Raw genomic sequence first — 12434 nt, forward strand, 5'->3', positions numbered from 1 at the left:
TGTGTTTACGTGTATCGAGCCCGCTATCCGTCTTTTCCCTCCGTTTACGCGTAGGGACGTTGCGTACGACGTCACGGCACCGCAAGTAGTGATGACGTCACCGCTGCTAATTGTTCACGTTACTCTATCCGTGCGCCTGCGAAACCAACCTATTGTCCAATGCCAAGTAGGGTTGGAGTGTGGACTACTGACAGGCTGTTGTGACAAAAAGCTAGTGCGCTCTTGGTACTGCCAGATGCCCTGTTGTGATGTTTTGGACAGTATTGTGGAACCTCTCTAATAAGGACACCAACGGGACTGATAACTGCTGTCCTTATTAGAGAGGTGTCCTGATTAGAGAGGTAAAATGTTATGGAAACAATCCATTTTGGACCAGAACTAGTGTCCTTTATAGAGAGGTTGTCCTTAATAGGGAGGTGTCCGCTAAGGGAGGTTCCACTGTATTGTGAACCCTGGTGGTCTGGATGCTGTCCCAGGCCAGTTGAGGCTGCAGGTGTACTTGGCTTGTGAGGTTGTGACATCGTCTGAGCGAAGTTTCATCTTTTAGCATAGATCCCAGCTGTCAGTTTGTAGTCACAGCCAATATTTGACAGGAGTACATGGACTATTAGGTTCAGGTTGTGACATATTATTCGATGGGAGCTCACCTAGCTGCTTTAGAATGGACAATACTGGTCAAATTGTTACGACATTGTCCATGGTTATAGGTGGGGATGGAGCAAGGACCAGATAAGTCTGGTTGTGACATTTGTCTGATGGATGCCTGATGTTAACTGCTGCATTGAGGTACACTCCAGAGGCAGTGGACCGGCCTCGTTCCTCATCCTAACAGGATAACGCGATGGGCTGCCCAGGGAGTCTACAGTAAGGTTGTCGTCTTCAATCCCAATCACATTCGATGTGATCGATCGTTCCCTGGTTGTGACTTTGTCCTTCGTAAGAGGACCACTTCCCCTTCATCCTGACCAACAAGTGTAAGATTTTCTTGAGATTTTGAATAGAGGAAATGTAAAAACCTTGGTGGTCAAGATGCTACCTCTTCTTCCCTAAAGAATTGCATAACAACAACAACAACAACAACAGAAAGAGCAACCACGTGTGATTGTTTATGTTTTGGGGTCAAAGGTTTTTAAAGGTCCATCATAATTTGCATATCTTGATCCCAAAAGCATGGGGTGAAAGAAACTCCGTATAAAGTTACTGTTTTCTCTAAATCGGCTGCATTTATTCTAAATACGGGTTTATATTCTGTTACAATACATTCCAGGTTAGTAACAAAACGCAATAAGGTTGTAAAACTATGTGCCAAAGTGGAGTAAAGTCTGTCCGAAGTTGAAGAAATTTGAATATTTATCTTGAGAAACAAAGATGGCGCCTGGTCTGAAAGAGTGAGATTTTGGGTTTGTTGATGATGATAATTTACCGTAAGCTCCTCGGGTCTGCCTTCTTTTACAATATACAGTAGATTTTCTGTAACCTTTGATAAAGACAAAACCTTTGGTACAACTTTCAAAACGATTGATGGAGTTTTTATCTCGTTTTGCAGTTGTTGAAACTTGATGACTCGAACTTGGAAGACAAAAGTTTTGGATTTGTGCCCATCAATCATCATGCAGTATGCACATACAATGTATGCACTTCATTCATGCATGAAGCGCCAGGCCCATTCAACAAAGCCCCTCTTCCACAAGACCACTATGATCCTCTGAACAATAGATGTTCATGGTCAACAGAGCAACACAATGACTTTAAATACGACACTTTAGAAACTGGTGACATTACGGTTTAGACAATCGGAGACTGCTAAAAATATGGAATCGGAATGATTGCATATTCGTTTGCCAGTTGGCAGACTCTACATAAGAGCATGCAGTCTCCCATTGTCTTAACTGTACCATCGCCACTCCTGGGCCAACTTCTTAAGTGTCATATCGAATGATAAATGAATCCCTTTGGAAGCACAGTCACAGCACAGTCGGTCACATATCTTTCCAGGCCAGGGCCTATATGGAATCGCTATTTCAGAAAAACATCATTTTGCAAGATCCATTTCATCGTTCTGCTTGCATTGTGACATCATTTATTGGCTCTATTTACGATACGAATAAGAAACTGCAAGGTTGTGCTTAGATCCATGTCTAGAGTCATTCATTGCCATTGGAAGAACAGTAGCCTCTCAACTTCCTGATTCAACCACACAGGATTTCCCCTTGCATAGGCTTTCTTCGGCCATGTATAACTTAGTTGTTTAGTGACTGGAAGAAAAGTGACAATGTTATTTCACCATCATAACGTATTGGTGTTCCATTTTGTTGCCTGTGGGCTGGGAAGTTCTTTGTCCTGTGAAAATTTGACAATTTCTCGCACTTTGATCTGATATTGATAATGAAATGTCAGAAAAGTATATACAATAGAACCTCCTTTACTGGACACCTCTCTATTAAGGACAACCTCTCTATTAAAGACACTAGGTTTGGTCCCAAATTGGTTATTTTCATTCAATTTGACCTCTCTACTCAGGACACCTGACCTCTCTAATAAGGACAGCACTTGTCAGTCCCGAGGGTGTCCTTAATAGAGAGGTTCTACTGTACGTAAAAGGGATTTCAAAAGAGATACTGGGTGGGACAAAGCCCAAAACTGGCTCGCAACGATGGCGAAAATTATTATCAAAGATCAGTATTGGTGTGATACTACTAGTAGTGGACAGGTAAATCTCACGCCAAAGTTGTCCCTTGAAGAGTTGACCATAGGTACCACCATTTTGGCTAGAACTTGAAATCCTAAAGTAATAAGAACGCCTTCAAAACGTCGTGAATGCTTATTTCAAAGGCAGGAGTCTGTTCTTTGTTTTCAAGAGAACAGCCTCCAGGGCTAAACTTTAGAATCCCCGATTGGAAATGACGTAGTTTGATCGCATTCAACTATAAATCCATTGAACAGTGGTGCTTGGTTAGTCAACCGATGACCTTTTTTTGGGGTGTGATCGGGAATTCTAAATTCGTTCCGCCTCCAGCCCTTGAAATGAGCATTCAATTCATTTGGAAAGAGTTTTAATTGCTTTAGGATTTGGAGGTCTAGCCAAAGGTATCCAGTCTAAATGGCCCCTACTCAAAACGGCGCCTATTTTACATTTTAAACTTCTGAGGGCATCATGACTTTTAATTTGAATATTTTGTCACTTAATTTAAAGTTTGAAATTGAAATAGAGTTTAACTGATCAATCCCCATTGGGTGTTATGCCTTATTTAGTGTTTTAGATGCACTTTTCAGGGTCAAAATGAAGAAAGTTCAAATTTGGAGATGGATTTTTTTCAAAGTCTCCCAAACTGGCTTAAAAGGAGTCAACCATTCTTAAAAACTTCCTGAATTCAACCAATTTCACTTATTATAACTAACAAGGATGATTAGATTTTAAGAGAAACTGCAAATAAGACTCTCAGGAGTGATTTCATGAAAATAAAGTGGGGCCGTTTCGACCTGGGGCCGTTTTGAGTAGGGGCCATTTTAACTGATAAGCTAGCCAAAATGGTGGTAGCTTTGGTCAACCCTTAATCTGAAAACATACAGTGGCCAGCAATACAAACCTTTATAAATCAGTGATACTGTATCAGCAGAAAAATTCTTCAAAACTTGCAGCGTAAGTTGAAATGAAGGAAGGGCCGAGAACTAAGCCTGGTGACTCTCCTGGTCTAATGCATAAGAAGCTCTGTGAACCAGTTCTAACTGCCAGTGAGGTCTTATGTCACTCAATACCCTTTCTAATCATTGTCCAGTCATGCCAGTGCAAGCTGTCAATCATTCCAATTAGTGTATTGCCAGCAATTAGTGTCATATCAATTGAATTGAATTACTTTGCTCTGGGATCATTGGGATCAATTCAATCAGTGCAATTACTTTAGATTGGAATACAATAAGAAATTTTGATTATATTGTGATTAAAAAATATTATCTTATTGATATAATTATAGTTAGGTTATTACCTTGTGACAAATATTTTGGAGAGCACTTTCGTTTAAGAGCTTATCAAATCCAACAAAAAGTACCTTTGTAGTGCACACAGAAATCAATTTTGCCAGATAATTTCAGATTTTTGAGACCACTCTTTTCTCTGACCTATGAGCACTTTAGAAGTACCAGATTTCAATATATTTTCCAAACACTTTGCTTCCTTCAAAAGTTCCCAGGGGGCAATAGTGGTCTTGTCAATATATCTGTCAATGCTGCGGAAACAATTTGTTTGAACCCAAGCAGTGACTCATACGGACTTTTTAATTTCTCTGATGCAGGTTCATTGCGTAGCTGACAAGAGTGTTACATCTCATTCAAGAAAAGACTGGAAATTATCGATATCGGACGCCGACTTTGTTGATTTCAGTTAAGTCAGGAAAGGATGAAATGGTAAGTTTTCTCTCTTTATGCACTCGATTTGTTTCAAAATGTTTTTTATCTTAATATTTGCAGAGCCTACCTACGCTGTTCCTTAAAAAAATTAAATTAAAATTGATAATTGAACCTGAACATTTCCTTTCGCATACAGTGGAACCTCTATTAGGGACACCCTCAGGACTGACAAAGCTGTCTTGAATAGAGAGGTGTCCTGATTAGAGAGGTCAAATTTAATGAAAACGACCACTTTGAGACCAAAACTAGTGTCCTTAATAGAGAGGTGTCCATTAAGGGAGGTTCCACTGTATATGTACGAAATATGAATTTCAACATTGCTGTTATGTTGACAGTTTTAAAAATACTATACAAACCAAGTTTTAGCAAATTTGTATGCATAATTACTACACTACGGCATTGTGTATTAAATGCATTTCTATTTTCCTGGACCACAGGTAATTACGAACACCATACCCCTTTAAAGATTAGACTTTTCGCTTGTGTGTACAGTAGAACCTCTCTTTTAAGGACACCCATGGGACTGACAAGTGCTGTCCGTAATAGAGAGGTGTCCTGATTAAAGAGGTGAATTTGAATGGAAACAACCAATTTGGGCCCAAAACGAGTGTCCTTAATAGAGAGTTGTCCGCTAAGAGAGGTTCTACTGTAGTTTTCTTTTCCAATGTGTTTATTTGCAGGTTCAGAAACAAATAGTACTACATTGTATTTGTCATGTCTAATTACGATTTTATTAATTTCATTAAAATTTAAGTGACATATAAAAATTTAAGGATATAAGCTTACTTAAATTTTCTTTACCGGAACCGCTGTGACAGGCTCTCATCCAGCGGTCCAAAGGTCCCTGGTTCAAAGACTTATGGAATCTCCATCAATGGATCTACCATAGCCCATCATAGAATCTAAGACGGTTCATCATAGAATCTATGATGGGATCTGAGTATAAACATGGTTTGTGATTATCATCATAGAATCCCCATCAATGGATCTATGATAGCCCATCATAGAATCTAAGATGGTCCATCATAGAATCTATGATGGGATCTGAGTATAAACGTGGTTTGTGATTATCATCATAGATCTATCCACAGGCCCATCAATGATCCAGGCAGGGAGACTTTTGCCTGTGTGTGGGACCCACCGTCATTGGATTTATGATAGATCCACCATGGGCCATCATAGAATCTATGATGGGATCTGAGTATAAACGTGGTTTGTGATTATCATCATAGATCCATCTACAGGCCCATCAATGATCCAGGCAGGGAGACTTTTGCCTGTGTGTGGGACCCACCGTCATTGGATTTATGATAGATCCATCATGGGCCATCATAGAATCTATGATGGAATCTGAGTATAAACATGGTTTGTGATTATCATCATAGATCCATCCACTGGCCCATCAATGATCCAGGCATTCAGACTTTTGCCTGTGTGTGGGACCCACCATCATTGGATTTATGATAGATCCACCATGGGCCATCATAGAATCTATGATGGGATCTGAGTATAAACGTTGTTTGTGATTATCATCATAGATCCATCTACAGGCCCATCAATGATCCAGGCATGGAGACTTTTGCCTGTGTGTGGGACCCACCGTCATTGGATTTATGATAGATCCACCATGGGCCATCATAGAATCTATGACGGGATAGAATATATGATGGGATAGAATCTATGATGGGATCTGAGTGATGGTTTGTGATAATTATCAAAGATCTATTTATGGGCCTATCAATGGACCTGTGGTGGAAAGTTTTACCTGTGTATAAATCCAAACTTTAACTCACCCCTGCTCCTTCCCCACCTCCAATCCCAGTCCCCTGGCCGCATTGCACAGCCTTTCAAGGTCATGCCAAGCATTAGATAGCGCATCACAAAAATTGGTATAGTCAGTTCACGCACCGCGTCGTTTGTGAATTTGATCCTCAGGTGGTGTGTGACTCATCTGAGTGGATGCCGAGATAATCAGGCAGAAATATCTGCATCGAAAGTTGTCAAAGCAATAGTTCATTTGATCATGGCATCGACAGAACGCTACAGCAGGATACTTGTAGCTGTTGACCCTTTAGGGCCTTAGACGTAGGGCTAGATTGCGCGTGTGGGGGGGGGGGTCGTGTATAGAAGCCTGTGACTCATCTGATAATCTGATTATATGCAGAAATATCTGCATCGAAAGTTGTCAAAGCAATGGTTCATTTGATCATGGCATTGACAGAACACTGGAGTTGGCTACTTGTAGCTGTTGACCCTTTAGGGCCTCAGAAGTAGGGCTAGTTTGTGTGTGTCCAGGGAGGGGGCGTTCTGTACAGAACCCTGTGACTCATCCGATTATCCGATTATTTGGTAGAAAGATGTCAAAGCAATAGTTCATTTGATCATGTCATCGAGATAACACTAGACTCTGCTGCATGTACTTGGACGTGTTGACCCTGTATGCCTTAAGCATCCCACAACGAACAATCTTTGTCACTGCAACCTGCGATCATAATTGACAAAAATCTCATGTCTGCGGTGATCATCGCAGGTGCATGTAACAAGAATCCTTCATTGTTACGACCTGCAATCAATATCAAAAACATTGATTCCCAGTTTAACCCGCAAATGAAAAATATCTTCGTTGCTTTTTTGCCACGACATGCAATAATAACATTACAGGTCGCGGTGTATCAAAAGTCAAAGTGCCTATGACTCATATGCTGTTAGCGTAAAAATGTAACACAAAATATAGCTTATTGTACAACTTGATGCATGCGGAGACGTTACGAAAGAAAATTGTGATCCTTCTGTGAGTCATGGCCTCTCCATTTCAACGTACCACCTGAGGATCGCGATGGCTTCTCCTTCTTCTTCTTCTTCTTCTGTGTTTAGCCTGTTATTGGCTGTTGTACTCCATCTTCGGTCAGGTGATCTACTGTCCCAAAGTGCTTTACTGTTGACAATTGCAAACAATATTACCAAGCCTATCCACGAACCTTTCTGGCTGACCAAGGACTCCCCACCTCCCAATGACCTAGCTCACGCGGCCACGAGGACATTTTAGGCCAGTTGTGAGTAACAAAGTCGCACCTGCCAGGTGTCGAACCCTGGACCTCCAATCTGAAGCCTGATGTTCAACCATTGCACCATCGCGCTCGGCTCCCTAATTACAATAGAACCTCCCTATTAAGGACACCCTTCGGACTGACAAGTGCTGTCCATGATAGAGAGGTGTCCTGATTAGAGAGGTCGAAATTAATGGAAACAACCAATTTGGGACCAAAACTAGTGTCCTTAATAGAGAGGTTGTCCTTAATAGAGAGGTTGTCCTTAATAGAGAGGTCGTCCTTAATAGAGAGGTTGTCATTAATAGAGAGGTTGTCCTTATAGAGAGGGGCCTGCTAAGGAAGGTTCCACTGTACTCCACTACCCTTGTGGACTCATCAAAGTGGTGCCTATATCACGCTTTCACTTGCCACGTAACGAGATTATGTTAGAAAATGGTGATCCTTCATGAGTCATGAGCCCTCCTATTTTATTTGCCACCTGAGGATTTGCGGATGACAAATGTCATGTCTGTGACACGACTGATGTTGATGCGTAGTTTCTAATGTCTTTTAACCCCCCAGTCTATGAGGGGCAGTGGGTTTTTTAGGTGTCGGACCTGTGCTCTGGAGTTCTTTGATTCCCCTCATGATGGATTACCTTGCTTAACCCTTTAACTGCCACCGTCACCGATAGAATTGCGATCAGCGCCTATGCATTATTTATTGAAGATTGTCTGCGCTGCGGTTTTCTCGCATACCAATAGATGGGGTGCAGGTAGTAGATCTCTTCCATGGCGGCTTCGAGGAATCTAACTCTTCCTGTTTCAAGCTACAGTCATTGGAAAAAACATTTTGAATAAAAAAATCAGCAGAGAGCTAAGATCTTTGGCGTGTCACATATCCCTTGCCTCGTGAATGATGTAGTATTTCAGTTAAGGAGTTTGTGCAGAGCGCAGCACAGTGGTGGTGCAGTGGCCTCGAGAGAGATCAACCCCCCCTCCTCAACCCCCTTCAACCCCCTCCTCAACCCCTCTCAACCCCCCTCCTCAACCCCCCCTCCTCAACCCCTCCTCCTCAACCCCCTTCAACCCCCTCCTCAACACCCCTCCCCTTCAACCCCCTCCTCAACCCCCTTCCTCAACCCCCTCCTCAACCCCCCTCCCTCCTGTTACAGTTGATACGTGTTCAACAACTGCTGCGACGCCAATCAAGTCGTAAATTTTGCTGAGTCATCATTTGCCAAGCGTGATGAGCAACATGGTGCACTTTTTGCGGTAAATCTCATAATCCTGCTTAGTCTGAATCGGTATAGGAATGATCAATTGATTTGCATCATATACGGTCATTCATTTGTTGTTGATCCCTGTCAGAGAATCGCCTTCAGAATTGGACGCTAGTTCCATGCTCTGTGTGGTGTACTGGTTCAAGTTCAGTAAACTGAGACCTCCACTCAAATGTTGACTAATCAGTAGCAGTGAAAGGTCCATGGCCCATGATTTCTGAGCCCAACAAGCATGCAAAGGGTCTTCTGGTTGGTCAATACCTGATAAGACGGCCCAAGATTTTTTCTTCAGGCAACGCTAGGTACTATGCTTGGTTACCGTGCGTGGTTACCATGCATGTTTATCGTGAATGTTTACCGTGCGTGGTTACCGTGCATGTTTACCGTGCGTAGTTACAGTGCATGTTTACAATGCATGTTTACCGTGCGTGGTTACCGTGCATGTTTACAATGCATGTTTACCATGCGTGGTTACCGTGCATGTTTACCGTGCATGTTTACAATGCATGTTTACAATGCATGTTTACCGTGCGTAGTTACCGTGCATGTTTACAATGCATGTTTACCATGCATGTTTACAGTGCATGTTTACCGTGCATGTTTACAGTGCATGTTTACCGTGCATGGTTACCGTGCATGTTTACCATGCGTGGTTACCATGCATGTTTACTGTGCTTGTTTACCATGCAAGGTTTTAAAACTTGGGTGGAAAATGTATGTGACAAATTCACCCCACTGTTGGCCAATGTCGACCTGTTTTTACGGTACTCTTGGCATGAGGGGGCGCTTTGAGAGAGATTTGCAAAGAAATGCGTGGAAATTCGAAATTAATCCCAATCTTCAAGCGACTCAGGCTATAAATAAAACCTGAAAAAGTGTAACAAACACAACATCAACATTAAAATAAGCTCTTTGAGCATAAAACAAATTTTTCATTTGCCGCTTGAGTAATTTAGGCTATCAATTATTTTCTCTGCTTAGTCATGTGTTCTCTGTAATAAAGTATGATGTACTATTAAGCGAGGTGAATTTGGCCCCGGGGGTGAAATACCCCAACTCTAAAATCTTCATTTGGGCTAAACTAGGATAAGTTATGAGTTATGCTTCAACATCTTTTGAATACAGTGATCTGGTTAAGCAGAAATAGAAGATTTAACATGTATGGCTTGAGCTGTAGGGTGGGAATTGTATGGGACACTTTCACCCCACTTTGGGTCAGAGTCACCCCTTCCTACGGTACCGTTATGTGGGGGAAATGGGCCCTGGGGTTGAAATAGCTTCACCACCAAAACTCTAATTTGGGCTGGACTAGGATATGTTAACCTACAAAGTTATCTTTAAGCATCTCTTTGTACAATGATTCTGTTGAAATAGAGATTTACGATGTATGGTTCAAATCATAGGGTGGGAATTGTATGGGACGCTTTCACCCCACTTTGGGCCAGAGTCACCCCGACGGTATTGTTTTGAGTTGCCTCATGTTGCATACCATGTGTGCAATCATATTAGGATATTGATTAGTACAGCAGCACTAATTAATAAATTTGTTATTAATTGCCTATAATGGTATCAAAGCTGGCATAATAATACATTAAGGAAACATGTTTTCGTTCGTGGAGTAATATAGCACAAATTCAAAATGGAACTTATTCATTTTGTTATGAAATATTGGTTTAAGGTTGTTACTAAGAGGTTGGTAGAATTCTGTGTTTAGATGGAATTAGCATAGCGTAACATGTTTTAATGTCATCATCTTACATGTAGGTAGTCAAGAGAAAGAATTTAAACTCGTTTGAAGTACAGCTTACCTGTTTCACACCAATGAAACAAGTCAAAATATCGTTTAAACAAATAGAGCCCAACCCCTTACAATCGATTAAAAAAACAACAAACAAACATGTTCCATGCACCTGCACCTCTGCACATGCACCAATAGTGCACTTTTATATTTCAAAACTTTCCCTATGTATAATTAAGGACTTTAAAGAATACTAATAATCCTTTTACCCTTTCCATACTCCGCCTCCACAAAAAGGTTTTTTCTCATGAAATCATGAAATGTAAATATAGAAAAAAAAAGAAAAATGTAAAATGTAAAATGTAAAAAAAAAGGAACAAGGGAAATAAAATATATATTACAAAAAAAAAAAAAACAAGTCAAAACACTGACCAAATTTCTGTGCCAACAGGTTGCCACATTGGGCATTAAAATCGGCTGTTCAGGGGGCAAATGTCTTGGCGCCAGAAATTGACGTCGACCATGTTGGTGAAAATGAGGTCAACGATGTCAAATCCAAGAGAGACGTCCACGTTTCGCCGACGGGTCAGGCTTTCGCAATGATGACGCAGCTCAGTTTGACCTCTCTAAACGGGATGCGTCTCAAGTAAGGAGAACACTTGTCTGTCCAGAGGGTGTCCTTGATACAGAGGTTCTACTGTACATCACTAGTAACAGCTGAACTGTACCCCCAGTTACACAGCACGGGCCGACGGGTCAGGCTTTCGCAACGATGATGCAGCCCAGTTTGACCTCTCTAAACGGGATGCCTCTCAAGTAAGGAGAACACTTGTCTGTCCAGAGGGTGTCCTTGATAGAGAGGTTCTACTGTACATCACTGGTTACAGCTGAACTGTACCCCCAGTTACACAGCACGGGCCGTCGGGTCAGGCTTTCGCAACGATAACGCAGCTCAGTTTGACCTCTCTAATCACGACACCTCTCAAGTAAGGAGATCACTTGTCTGTCCAGAGGGTGTCCTTGATACAGAGGTTCTACTGTACTTCACTAGTTACAGCTGAACTGTACCCCCTGTTATATGGCAGGCTTAACCCGCTGGCCATGGAAACTGGCCATGGAGGAATTCGTTCATGGCCTAATGGTTGGTGGGCTGGCACGAGCTGCAGGTCATAAACTGGATATGATACAACAGCTTGTGCATTGGTACAATATACCTGTGCAGGTGTGACAATACAGCTTATCTGGAACCTGGCTCATATCCGCTAATAGTGACCACCATTGTGCCTTTCACAATACTGCCAAATAAATGTTTTCCTTCACCAGGATGTCCACAATGCCAACAAATGTATATTTCATTGGCGAGGATAATTACATAGGCGGACCTATATTGATATATTTATGAGCAAGTTATTGTCTTTGTTGGTCTATTGGGTGCATTTGTTTGTGTTGTCCTTTGTTAATCCTTGTGTTGGTTAGCAGTATCATGATGAAGATATCCCAGTTCACGGGGCTGAAGATCTGGCAAAATAGCCATCAACCAGATATTAGGGAGTTTCCGCATCGCTTACGATTACGATTTCAAAGTCGTAATCGTAATACTCTCAAAACCGGCATGAACCAGAAATTTTGTTTCCGCATTCACACCAACGACTTGGTGTACTGTAGTATAGGCCCTATACTCTGCTCTCATGCACTGGGTGCACTTTTCTCGGTGCTAAAACATGATCAAAATCGCCGTTGATCACATTAAATGCAGTTCCTATGTTTGACAGATATGTTCTAAAGTATTCTTCAATGAATATTTCACCTTGAATTTGATATGTAGCGTGGATAATAGGCTTTTCGCTAATCCATGTAATCGTTTTTCGACTTACGAAGATCAGCCGGAATCCTTGTAAGAACGAGACGAAAGTACCATCGATGATTTCGCTGGGGATGACGTAACACCAAAAATTGATGACGTCAAACACAAATCGTAATC

General features: G+C 41.6%; 1 protein-coding gene across 6 annotated transcripts in view; it reads left to right on the forward strand.

The window, feature by feature from the left end:
* The first annotated feature begins 1119 nt into the window (after positions 1 to 1119).
* Positions 1120 to 12434, forward strand: part of LOC135502004 (brother of CDO-like) — a 151939-nt gene continuing 140624 nt past the window's right edge. For all 6 annotated transcript variants that reach the window (XM_064794423.1, XM_064794434.1, XM_064794433.1 and 3 more), the window contains exons 1-2: positions 1120 to 1267; positions 4290 to 4401. The gene's annotated coding sequence lies outside the window, so the exon portion shown is untranslated. The remainder of the gene's footprint in view (positions 1268 to 4289; positions 4402 to 12434) is intronic.

This window comes from Lineus longissimus, chromosome 18 (assembly GCF_910592395.1).
Source record: "Lineus longissimus chromosome 18, tnLinLong1.2, whole genome shotgun sequence".
NCBI lineage: Eukaryota > Metazoa > Nemertea > Pilidiophora > Heteronemertea > Lineidae > Lineus > Lineus longissimus.